Consider the following 13,019-nt stretch of genomic DNA (forward strand, 5'->3'; position numbering starts at 1 on the left):
TTGATTTCAAAGGAAATTGGGATGACCACTTACCCCTGATCGAATTTGCTTACAATAATAGCTATCACGCTAGCATAGGAATACCCCCGTATGAAGCTCTTTACGAAAGGAGATGTCGCTCTCCCTTGTGTTGGGACGAAGTTGGAGAACACAAGATATTAGGACCAGAATTAGTCCAACAAACCAGGGAAATGGTAGGACTCATCAGGAAAAGACTGGTAACAGCCCAGGACAGACAAAAGAAGTACGCCGACCAGACCAGAAAGGATAGGGAATATGAAGTAGGAGATTCGGTGCTATTGAAGGTATCACCGTAGAAAGGAGTGATGAGGTTTGGAAAGAAAGGGAAGCTGAGTCCCAGATTCATAGGACCCTTTGAAATTTTGAGGAGAATAGGACCTCTAGCTTACGAGCTCGCCTTGCCTCCTAATTTGCAACAAGTACACAATGTGTTCCACGTGTCCATGTGAAGGAAGTACCATGCAGATGCACGACATGTAATAGAATACGAGCAGCTAGATTTACAACCAGACCTGACCTACATCGAGCAGCCAGTAAGGATAATGAACCAAAAAGAAAAAGTGATGAGGAACAAGACTGTGAAACTGGTTAGGATCTTATGGAGAAATCAAAATGTTGAGGAATCAACTTGGGAACTTGAAGACGCAATGAGGAATAGATACCCCCACTTATTTTCTAATTGATTCTGGGACAGAATCCTTGTTAGAGGGGAAAACTGTAATAACTCGAATTTTTGAGACCTTATAAAACGATTAATGAATAGTAACCCTGACGGACGGGAAAAACTTTTGAGCCCACACTACGTAGTGCATGAGAAAATGAGTTTCGGAGTTGATATTACGATTATACGTACCAAATGAGTGTATGTAAACGCTATTAGTTTTTTAAAAAAACGAACTTTGAAAAATGACCGTATTTACGACTCATCAAGGATTACGGGAATCACAATATAATTACAAGATTAAAATCCTATGGATTTATATTCAAGTATGATAATTCAAGATATAAGGAATAATACGAAAGGAATTACGTCGCGAACCATTTACGAGTAAATATTACGGAAACGTTTAAGCAACCGAGCGAACGCGTAAACGATTAAATAAACGTAACGCACTAACTAAACCATGGTAAGAAAGTAACCATGGTTACTTCATCAAATAGTGAGATAACCATAGGATGATCAAGCTAGTTAGCAAAATAGTGTGCTAAGGAAGCTAACACATGTAGTTAGCTTATAACCTAGCAAGCTACTTAGATTTTGTCCCCAAGATTTGTAACAAGAATAAACCTAGGATTCAACCTAGGAGAATAAAAATCAAGGAAAGATATCAACCCCATTTCCTAGAAGCAACCTAGAGAAGCAACCAAGAGAAGCAACCAAGAGGAGCAAGTATAAATACCCCCCTCCTTCACATTGTTCCATTCGGCCCTTGAAGAAAAAAAAAAGAGGAAATCCAAATTCAAATCTCAAAATCTAGCCATGGTAAAATCATCCCATTAATTCTCAAGCCTCCTGGAAATTAAACTAAGGTAAGAAAATTCTTTCATCTCTTTTTATCAAGGTTTGATGGGTGAAATAAAATCAAGAAACTCACTAGTGAATAGTATGAATAGTAACCTCTCTTTGGTTTCTTGATTTCAATGGTGGTTTTAGGTTCTAAAAATCACACCAAGCACTTCCAAGACTCCACCATCCTCAAGAACACATCTTAAGCTTTCAATAAAGGTAAAAATATTTGTCCCAACTTTATTTAAGATTCATTTTTAAGATCCATTTAGTATGTGGTAGTAAACCTAGTTTAATGAGTGGTATTGATGAAATCTTGATGTTTAAGTTAAGTAGATTTAAGGTTGGTTGTTGTTGCCTTAAGAACATGATGTTCTTTAGAGGAGTTTGTGTGTTGATGATGAAATGATGATTGTTGGTGGTTGTGTTAAGAGTTAGGGTATAAACGAAACCCCGATCGTAAACGTAACTCTGTTAAAACCAACAAATCGTAACTTTAAGTTTCTGCAGAAAGTCCCGAAGTCGTAAACTGTAGTTTCTTGAAAAATAACCCTTGATTATGATATAAAATGTTATAAGGATCGTTTAGGCGGTTGAATCGCTTGATTCCGATTTACAGCTCCAAAGTTATGGTCGTTTTACTAAAAGTGATTTACGCGACAAAAACTGCTACGAATAACGAATTTTGAAAATATAAAGGATCAAGTTAAATGTGTTCATAAATCATGAATTTTTTACAGAGAGTAACATATTGAGTTTCCTAAGTTCCATAAAAATTTCAAGTAAAAATAATGATTTTTCAATTTTATAAAAATATCGGAGTCGAGACCGTGCGAGTAGAAACCGTAAGAATCCATTAGCGGAGCCGACGACGATAATAAGAATGAACCTAAGATACTTAGAAAAATGAAGCGACCATAATGTGAATAATGACTTAAAGGAATAATAAGGGTAGTATAAGTCGAGAGGGTGCATAATGAGTAGCACATGAGTGCGAGTCACCGTAAATTAAAACGGGACCTAACGAAATGAATTGTGTTATGGTTATAGATTTCCGAGCGGAACCTAGAGCATCCTCCAGCCCGAGATACCCAGGAAAGTTTTTGAACCCAACTCCATTTTACTGTTGTGTTGTGAAAGGATTGTTTTACTATCATTGCATAAATACCATGCTTTCCATGATACGTAGTTGTTGAATTTTCGTATAATGTAGCGATGTTGTACGATACGTATATATCGTAAAATATTTAATTCCGCTTTAAGCGTGACGTATGATTATAAGACCGAGAGTCGGTCGAGACTTTAAGATGAAAACCCTGGAATTATTCCGGTGATATTATAGGGCGATTATAAGTCTATAGTAGTACGTTTTAGAGGGACTCAACGTCCACTTACGAAACATTAAAATACCTCAAACTTTTATTAAAACGATTTCCAAAGATCATATTTCCTCAACTATACTTTATCTTCGGACAAGAATTATTTATCTACTAATCATTTATTATATGAGTAGTATTCTCCAATGCTTATTTATTCAAACCTGATTTATCATTAAAGATTATTAATTTCATAGACATAAACTAGTTGAGGAATATTATTTTAAATATTCTTTTACAAGAGTAAACTTATTCGAGGTTAATTATTTATCGATTATCATTTAATTATTTATTATTTATTAAAGGGTTTATTTTTGATTTAAAAATCATAGATCCTGATTTAAAATATACTTCCTGATTTCATAATATCACTCGAATAATTTCAGATCGTCGGTGAATATTATCCCGACTTATTTAATATTTTAAATATAGTTTCAAGAAGAAGCTTTTCCCCTTATTTAATTATCTGTTGACAACGGTCAACTCACATCCTTAGTACTTTCTCCGAAAATCTCGGAAGTACGTATATACATATATACACTTATATCTTAGTGAGATAAGTTGTTCTATCAACAAGCAAAATGCTTGGGGAACTTCGATGTGGTTCGAGTTCTCGAGATATGATAGAATTCTCTTAAAAAAAGGACAAGGGAGGGGTAGACTCTGGTACTATGTGTACTAGATGGACTACCAAAGGTACCGCGGGCGAAGGTACTCAGTGTACTCAGGAACTTGTCGTCCTTCTACTAACCCGAAAATAGGACACGTAGCCCGAATGCGGCAAGGGTGATAACCGGGATACGAAGGTGTCGTCCTTTTACTAATAGAAAAGGTTACTATTACCGTATTACGACTGGTCATCGTATACGGTGGCTCCAACGAGTGTCATAATTCTTCCAATTGGAATTGAGATGCAATACCGTAACCCAAGCCTAGGTGCTGGGATTACTATTAAGGTATTCACAGGATATTTAAATCCCTTAAAGTATTATTTTTATAAGAAGGTGTGTATCACCAAAGAAAACTATTTTCGAATAAAACATAATTATCATATATGATTTATCATACATTCATTTTCATACTGTACATTATTATGCTGGGCATTATAGCTCACACTTGTTTTCTTAAATTTACACAACACAACAGTGAATCAAGATGCCTGCCATGAGAACCACAGCCAGAAAACGGGTAGGAAATGGCCAGTTGTTCCGTAGATTGTTTGGTGCTGTACCACAGGTAGTCCGAATAAGATGGATTAGTTTTCAGTTGTTTTTAGTTCGGATTATTTATAAGTATGACTTATGTAAGGTAATAAACAAGAAACGTATATTTGGCCGGCGGACTAGCCTTACTTAAAGGTTACTCCCCGGTAAAACTAAATTACCTTTGGGTTGTAATAATTATCACTTGATGGTTGAAAGTACTCTAGATATGATGGTTCATTTCCAAGACAATAACCTGTAAATGTGTGTGTGTGATAAGTGTGGGGTCGTGAAGCGTGAGTATTTATATATTGTAGTGTGAGTTGTGTGGTTGTAAGAGTTTAGATGGCATGGTCTCCGAGACTCCTGACCCCGGGTTTTGGGGCGGCACAATACACCCTGCCATTAAAGCTTTCACCTTGTAAACTTTTCATATGACTTCCCAGCTATCTTTAAATAATTTGTATGGTTCTACTTTGACCTTAAGTAACACAAATACATCTTATCCAGATCCTCCTTCAAGATTCTGCTCATCAAATTTAAATATTACTGGTATATCAGTTCATCCAAATAACATTACTAGTATTTTATAACAACGGTACTTAGTTCTGAAAATTATCTTTGATATGTCCATAGGTTCAATCTTCAATTGGTAATATACCCAGTCTTAAATCAATCTTATAAAAATACTTTGCTTCTTTCATTTGATCAAACAAATTATTGGTTCGAGGTAACAGATATCTGCTCTTGAGAGTAAATTTGTTGAGCTTCCGCTAGTCGACACATAATCTCATACTTCCATCTTTCTTATTAACAAATCATACCGGTGCACTTTAGGGGGTACGCTAGGTCCAATTGCTTTCTCTTCTAATCATCTCCTGCATTTGCTCTGGTAACTCCTTTATTTTATCTGGTGCCATTCTTTGCGGGGCTTTGGAAACTGGCTTCATTTCAGGTGCTAAGTCAATCATAAACTCAATTTTTCTATCGGAAGGAAATATTGGTAACTCGTCTGGAAACATATCTTGAAACTATAAAATCTTCAAGTTCTGTGTGCTCCTGACTTTTATTTATAATCGCCATAGCGCTTACATCTTGGTCATTGTAACCTCTTAACTTAAATCATTGTTAACAAGTTTTTTACCTTCCTTCGTCCTCTAAACCTCATCATATTCTCATTTGGTGTCTTTAGAAATATCTTCTATCACGATGGTCTATCTGGGCATCACGCTTAAATGGTTAATCCATTTATTAGAATAATGTCCAATCCTCTTATCTCAAATGATATCAATTCTTCACAACTTATTTCCAGAAATCTCAATTCCACCGTTGGTACTTATTTAATAATTATACGTTCTTGACTTGCTAGTACTTTAGTCATAATCTTATCAATTCTAACAGGGTAATTCATCTTATCATCAAAACCTTGAAAGATAAACGATCAAGTTGCTCCCACATCATTCCATACTTTAGCGCTTAAGGTATCCGCAATAATCATTCCCGTCATCACATATTTCACAGACAAATCGTAAACTCTCGTTTTTGGAGACGTATTCCTTATTGAAGTAGATTCCCTTGACTTTTAGTGCATTCCTGGCTAGGGCTAGTGATTTGCAATCCTCGCCATATGCCCTTGTTTCCTTTTCATGCATGAAAAGTAGATGGAACTTTGCCCGCTTGGTTCATAATACGTTGACTTTTATTTAAAAAACCTTTGCAAAGAACGACTGTACGATGAAACAACTAGAAGGATTCACAATTTTAATAAACTTAGAGTTGAAAAGAAAGAAGAAGTAATGATTTAAATATGAATGAGACAATCACATTGGTACTTAAGATGGCCAGTCTTTCATACCATATGGCATACAACACATGATTAGGTGGCGTCCCACCCGACTCTTCATCATTCCGAAAAAGCGTCTCACCATAACACTGTTTGTCCCGATCAGAGAGCAAAACTTGAGGGGAACAATTAAATTTGAAAGGAATGCATGTTAGGTCACACAACACTGTAGAAGGGGGTTGAATAGAGTGTAGAATACAATCAAATCGATTTAGAACATAAGTAACAGAAAATAGATGTATTCGATATAATAAACTCTATTACAATGGAACTGTTCTCTCTCAGTGATGAACAAATATCACGAGAGCTGCTAGGTTACAACGTATGATCTTCTTGATTATTGTAACACATATAGTGTAAACCTATGTATGTGTTTATATAGACACACAGTTACAAGATAACTTCTAATTGATATGGAATATAATTCTGTCTCCTAAAATATATCAATCAGATATCTTATATAATTCTTCTAGTCCTCTAACTCTTTCCATACATATCTTCTTCTTGTATTAGTCTCGACCTTCTTTCCTGTAAATCAATTTCTTTCTTTAACTGTTAGTCCTCCAGTACTTAAGATCTGATATCCATCTTCTGATATTATCTCCTGATAATCTAAGTCCTGATATCCTTAAGTCCTGACTTCCAGTAAGTCCTGATTCCAGTAAGAACTGATATTCCCTGTTAGTTAAGATCTGAAAACTAAACATGAAATATATTATACATGACATCTCAAATATATCTAACAATCTCCCCCAACTTGTAAATTATGCAAGAATGTACAAGTTAATAGATTTGATGATGTCAAAAACATTTAAGTTCAAATGCAATAAGAGTTTAATAAGACTATTAATTACAACTTATAAAACATCCAGGTTTACCAACATCACCGAATTAATCTGAATCCATAATGATTCTTAAAAAAATCATTTATCAGATTATCTTCAGCTTTCTTCAGAACTTCAGCTAATTGTGCTTTGACCTGTATCAGTTCTTCTTCTTTACTATCACCAATTTGATAAATGGCTGTTCTGAGAGCTTGAATGGATGTTCTTTCAAGTCCATCACCAAGTCTGATAACCTTAGGATGTGAAGAGTTTTCATTATAACATAAGCATCTTCCTTTCAGAATAACTTCCACCTTAGCAGAATTCTTTAGCATAGGAATTGCTCTTCCATCACCTTCAGTAATCATTGGACTGTAATGAGAAGTCTTTGTACCAAAGATTCTGAATAGATCTCTTATAGCCTTCAAAATGTATTCTGACCATCTTCTTGTAACATCAGATTTTACTTCCAGAAGATAGTGAATATGTTGAAGTTCTCTGATAGACTTCTTTAGTACATCAGTATCAGCTAATCTATAAGTCCTTCCATCATTGAGAAATAATATCAATTTCTCTTTTGGATTCTCCTTATCATGAGCATCTATCACAACTTGAGCAGACAACACCTTGTCAAGGTGCCTTTGTTTGATTTGTTCATATGGTTTGTCTGTCAATATGAAAGGATCTCTTAGAGTAACCTCTACTCCTGTTTGAATCTTCTCTTCGTCAGAACCTAATGCAGCTCTATCTCTAGGTTGCTTGGCTCTCAAGCCAAATGTAGCGAGTTGATTAATCATGAGATTGGATTTTGGTTCAATTGGAGTAGCTTTCTTCCATAACAGCACTTCTTATCAACAATTGTCATTTTATCCATATCAACTTGAGAATTGTCAGTAGTTGATGTCTTGATAGCTTGATCATAATTTGTTGTTTCTTCTGTACCTTCCTGTCCTTTATTCTGAACAACAACTTGAGTAGTGTCAGAGGTTGTTTTAGAATCTTCATTTATCTTTCTTCTTTACAGAATTTGAACAATTTCATCTTCAACAAGATTATCATAAGTTACTTGAACCATTTTACATACTGGTTTCATCAGATCTTGAGAAGTTTTCAAGTCCAGTGTCTTGGTTGGTTCATAAACTTTTCCTTTCCCTTTGTCTTTGGGATCACTCTCAGTCTGTGATCTAGTCTTGAACTTTGAAGTTTCAGAATTTAACTTTTCCTTAATCACAATGCCTTTTTCCTTAGGCCTTGGAGGTTTCTTTGCATCAGAAGCTTTAGACTTAGGATTTGTCTTCTCAGCAGCAAATCTAGCTTCTTCCTCCTTGAGAGTTTCTAAATCCATTCCTGGATTATGTTTTAGAAATAATCTCCTAGCTATCTCCTCATCAAGTGTCTGGATTTTAGGATCTTTGTAATAAACAGTAGTTTGCTTCCATTTTAACTTCAGAGTTTGCAAAAACCTCTGAGAGTCTTCAGATCCTTACTGAATCAGAATATCAGAACTTGACATCAGACTTTGTTTATCACCACTTGAATTTATTCTTTGAGCATTCACAACATCAGAACTTGACTTGTTCTGAATAGAAGATTTCCCTTGAACTTTTCTTTGACCTCTGCTCTTTTCAGAGTTTCCCTGGTCATCACCTTTATCGTCCTTTTTCTTCAGTTCTTGAGTTGGTGAGCATTTGGACTTAACTACCTTCTCCCCCTTTTTGGCATTATCCGGAAGTAAGAGAGAAAGAAGAAGTTCAACTAAAGATTGGATTTTATCCAATTGAGCTTTCTGAGAAGCTTGATTAGCCAGGACTTCAGCAATTTGGGCCTGTTGCTTCTCTTGAGTTTTCTCAATGGCTTCAACTTTTTCAGAAATAGGTCTGATATACCTGTTCTTGTCAAGCTTGATCCGTAGATCTAGCTTATCAGCTTGTTCCCTGAGTGTATCAACCTTTTTATGAGTAGAAGTATGTAGATCTTGAAGATGTTTTGTAGACAGAGCTATGATCTTGAGTTGTGTCTTGAAATTAGCATTTATGAGCAACTCATCTGCTTTTGCAATATGCTCTGTCAGAACTTTAGAACATGGAATAAAATCTGATTCATTCCACTTCGTTGTCCACTTAACACCTCTGTGAGTATCCTCCCAAGGAATAGGTGCTTCCTTTTCAACAAATTTCTTCACCAATTCTTCCTTGCCCAGAATAGGTACTGGAGTCTCAACAGAAACACTATCATCAGAACTTGAGGAAGACTCATTCTGTTCTGATAGCTCAACAGTGTGTGAAGCAACTGGAGATTCAGGAATAACATCATCTAAATTCTGATCAGCAGAATTTTTCTCCAGAGCTGGTGTCTTTGATGTAGATGGAGCTTCCAGATAAAGAACTTCAGGTATATTTAAATGATGAATATCTATTTCAGAATTATCAGTTTGTTCTTTAGCATCATCTGTAATTTTAATAGGAGAGACAGGAGGGGTAACAACTGTGTCATTTGCAGTGTCTTTGGCTTGAGCTGGAAGGTCTTCAATGATAATTGGTTCTTGTAAGATCAGAGATTCCTGATCCCTTTCCTCAGCTTCTTCAGTATCTTCTGATATAGCCTTAGCCAAATACCTCCTAGCCTTCATTTTCTTCAATCTCCTTGCCAATGAAGGAGTTGCTTCAGTAGCATCAGAATTTACAAATTTCCTTTTCAAAGTATCAGAAATTTGAGCTGCTTTCTCTTTCTGAGAAGTAACATTCTCAGCTTCAAGTGTCACAGATTCAGATGCATCAACCCGTGCTTCAAGTGTTTCCTCAAATCATCAAAATTTATTATTGACCATTATTGAATCAAAACATTCATCACAGGATAAAGTTAAAAATCGATGAAGTAAAGATTAGCAAATTGTAATTAAAACATTCACAGTCACATAATTTGAGAAACAAAGACCAAATCTTGCAATTAAAGGAAATTTCATTAATATATCAGATGAGTACATTTCATGAAATTTATCAATTACATGCAAAAATTACAAGATAGTCCTATTCTAAGAATCTTAACATCAACAGCCTTAGTCCTAGTCTAAGAAGCCTGACAAAGCTGACGGTTAAGAGAAACAAATGGATGACAATTAATTCTTCTTCCTACTTTCAACAAAGAGAATAACAAGCCGAATGATTTGCTCCTGTTGTTTAAGAATACGAAGATGAAGTTCTCTTTGGAAAGACATCAGATCATTTTTAATGTTGTCTTGAAGTTGAATCCAGATGTCGAATGGAATGTTGTTGATAGGATATGGAGTCGGAATTCCATTTCGAAAAATGGTCACAGTTTCCATGCCATAGCAGTAAAACCAACTAAAATGTGCCATTGTTTGAGAGAAATGGAAAGATGTGATTTTACTGATGAATGATCAGTCATTTAAATAGGCAATGAAATACCAAGGGACGCGAGGACTGTTTAACTATTACAAGTAAAAATAATGATCCCTCGACTCCCTAGACTGGTGTGTAATAATAATAGTCAGTAAAAGATCTAAATCAAGAGTTAATGGGCTCGGGAAATAATTAACAATTACTGTGCACATGCAGTTTTTCAAGATATACACGTTAACCACTAACCCATAATGATTATGACTGTTTTTATCTCACCCAAATTTATTCTGATTTAAATATAACTGTTTCAGATTTTCCCACAAACAAGTCAAGTAAAGAAAAATGCCATGTAAGCATCAAAGATTCCATCAGGATTTAATATCAGAACTTAACTTATATCAGATTTTAATAGTCATCAGAACATGGCGTCTGTACTCAAAAAGTGAATATCTTGTTCTGTGATTCTTCATACAAATAATGACTTGTTTTCTTCAGAATTTAATCATCAGAACTTCCATCAGAACTTGTCCTCAGAATTTATGCAAATGACACTTAATTGTTTGTCAACAACAACTTAATCACCACAGTAATTTTCATCATTCATATGGAGTGAAAGTGTGTGTGCATTTAGCAAAATATCAGATAAAGATTAAAGTCTGATAAGCTTCAATACATCTTAGAAATAAGGCATAACTAAGAAAAGTGCTTAAAATCTGTCATCAGTCATGATGTCTACTATAGAATATATTTATGCAAATGTCCGCCTCAACTGTTTGTGCTCATTTTATGCATCTTTTGAAATTCCTTTTTACGGTGGCTTCTCAGTGTAAGTGAGTCACGACTGCTTATCAGAATTTATGCTGTTATTAGAGTATTTCTCCAGTAATCATAAAGTGTGAAAAGTCACCAAAATTTTTTTTTTGCTTTTCTAATGCATATTTCTTAATACCAGCAATGCATTTGGGTCTTCCCTTCCACATTTTTACTCTAGATCTCAAAGGAGTACCTGACTTTTATTCATTTCTTTTCTTTTCTTTTCTTTTGATAAGTGAGGCTTATCAGCACTTAGTTCATTCTTAAGATTTACTGACATCAGAATTTGACAGATAAGAAATAAGAATCTAGTTTGTGACTTAATAATAAGATACACAAAGTAAACTTGACTAAGCTCAATATCAGAATCTGCTTGTGTTAATGAGTTTCCACATAAACAACTAATTTAAACATGGGATTTCTAGTATGTTAAAGACTACTAGGTCAGCATTTAGCACAGTTATCCTAATTGGATTGAATAGTCACAGAACATTTAAAACACTTATCAGAGTATACAAATCCACATCAGATAACAATCAGCATTTAATGAATTTTCAAATTAAGCACAGATTATATATAGATAATACAATCTGTAAACACTGATCATAAAGTCTGATGCATGAGAACAAAAACTAAGCAAATTTAGAGAAAGAACCTGAAACCATTCCAAGTTCATTTACCAATCTTATAAAAGTAGCTTCACATAGTGGTTTTGTGAAGATATCTGCTAGCTGTTGATCTGTTGGAACAAAATGCAATTCCATTGTACCTTCATCCACATGTTCCCTTATGAAATGGTACCTAATGCTGATGTGCTTTGTCATTGAGTTTTGAACTGGATTACCTGTCATAGCATTAACACTTTGATTATCACAGTAAATAGGGATTTTAGAAAATTCTAACCCATAATCCAGTAACTGATTCTTCATCCAAAGAATCTGTGCACAATAGCTTCCTGCAGCAATATATTCTGCTTCTACAGTTGATGTGAAAATTGACTTTTGTTTCTTGCTAAACCAAGAAACCAATCTGCCTCCAAGAAATTGGCAGCTTCCACTGGTGCTTTTCCTGTCTATTTTGCATCCAGCAAAATCTGCATCTGAGTAACGAATTAGCTTAAAATCTGATTCCCTAGGATACCACAATCCTAGATCAGCTGTACCCCTTAAGGTACTTGAAAATTCTTTTCACAGCTAATAAGTGAGGTTCTCTTGGATCAGCCTGAAATCTTGCACAAAGACAGGTACCATACATGATATCAGGTCTACTTACAGTTAGATAGAGTAAGGAACCAATCATACTTCTATAGTTAGTAATATCTACTGATTTACCAGTATCCTTATCTAACTTGGTTGCAGTGGCCATGGGAGTGGATGCAGTTGAAGAATCTTGCATTCCAAATTTCTTCAGTAAATTTCTGGTGTACTTGGATTGACAGATAAAAGTGCCTTCTTCAGTTTGCTTGACTTGAAGGCCCAGAAAATAGCTGAGTTCTCCCATCATACTCATTTGATATCTTAACTGCATTAGCTTTGCAAACTTCTCATACAGTTTGGAATTAGTAGAACCAAATATGATATCATCAACATATATTTGTACCAAAAGTAAGTCATTTCCATGGTTGAGGTAGAATAAAGTCTTGTCAATTGTGCCTCTGTGAAATCCACTTTCCAGAAGGAATTGAGCTAAAGTCTCATACCATGCTCTTGGAGCTTGCTTAAGGCCATAAAGTGCTTTGTCAAGCCTGTAGACATGATTGGGAAATTTGGGATCTAGAAAGCCTGGAGGTTGTTCAACATATACCTCTTCTTCCAATTCTCCATTGAGAAAAGCACTTTTCACATCCATTTGAAAGACTTTAAACTTCTTGTGAGCAGCACAAGCCAAAAAGATCATTATGGCTTCTAATCTAACAACTGGTGCAAATGTTTCATCATAATCAATACCCTCCTGTTGAGAGTAGCCTTTAGCAACCAGTCTTGCTTTATTCCTTGTAATTATGCCATCACTGTCAGTTTTGTTTCTGAAGACCCATTTTGTACCAACAACTGATCTGTTCTTTGGTCTTGGCACT

Source organism: Apium graveolens, chromosome 1 (genome assembly GCF_009905375.1).
Source record: "Apium graveolens cultivar Ventura chromosome 1, ASM990537v1, whole genome shotgun sequence".
In the NCBI taxonomy this organism is placed as follows: Eukaryota; Viridiplantae; Streptophyta; class Magnoliopsida; order Apiales; family Apiaceae; genus Apium; species Apium graveolens.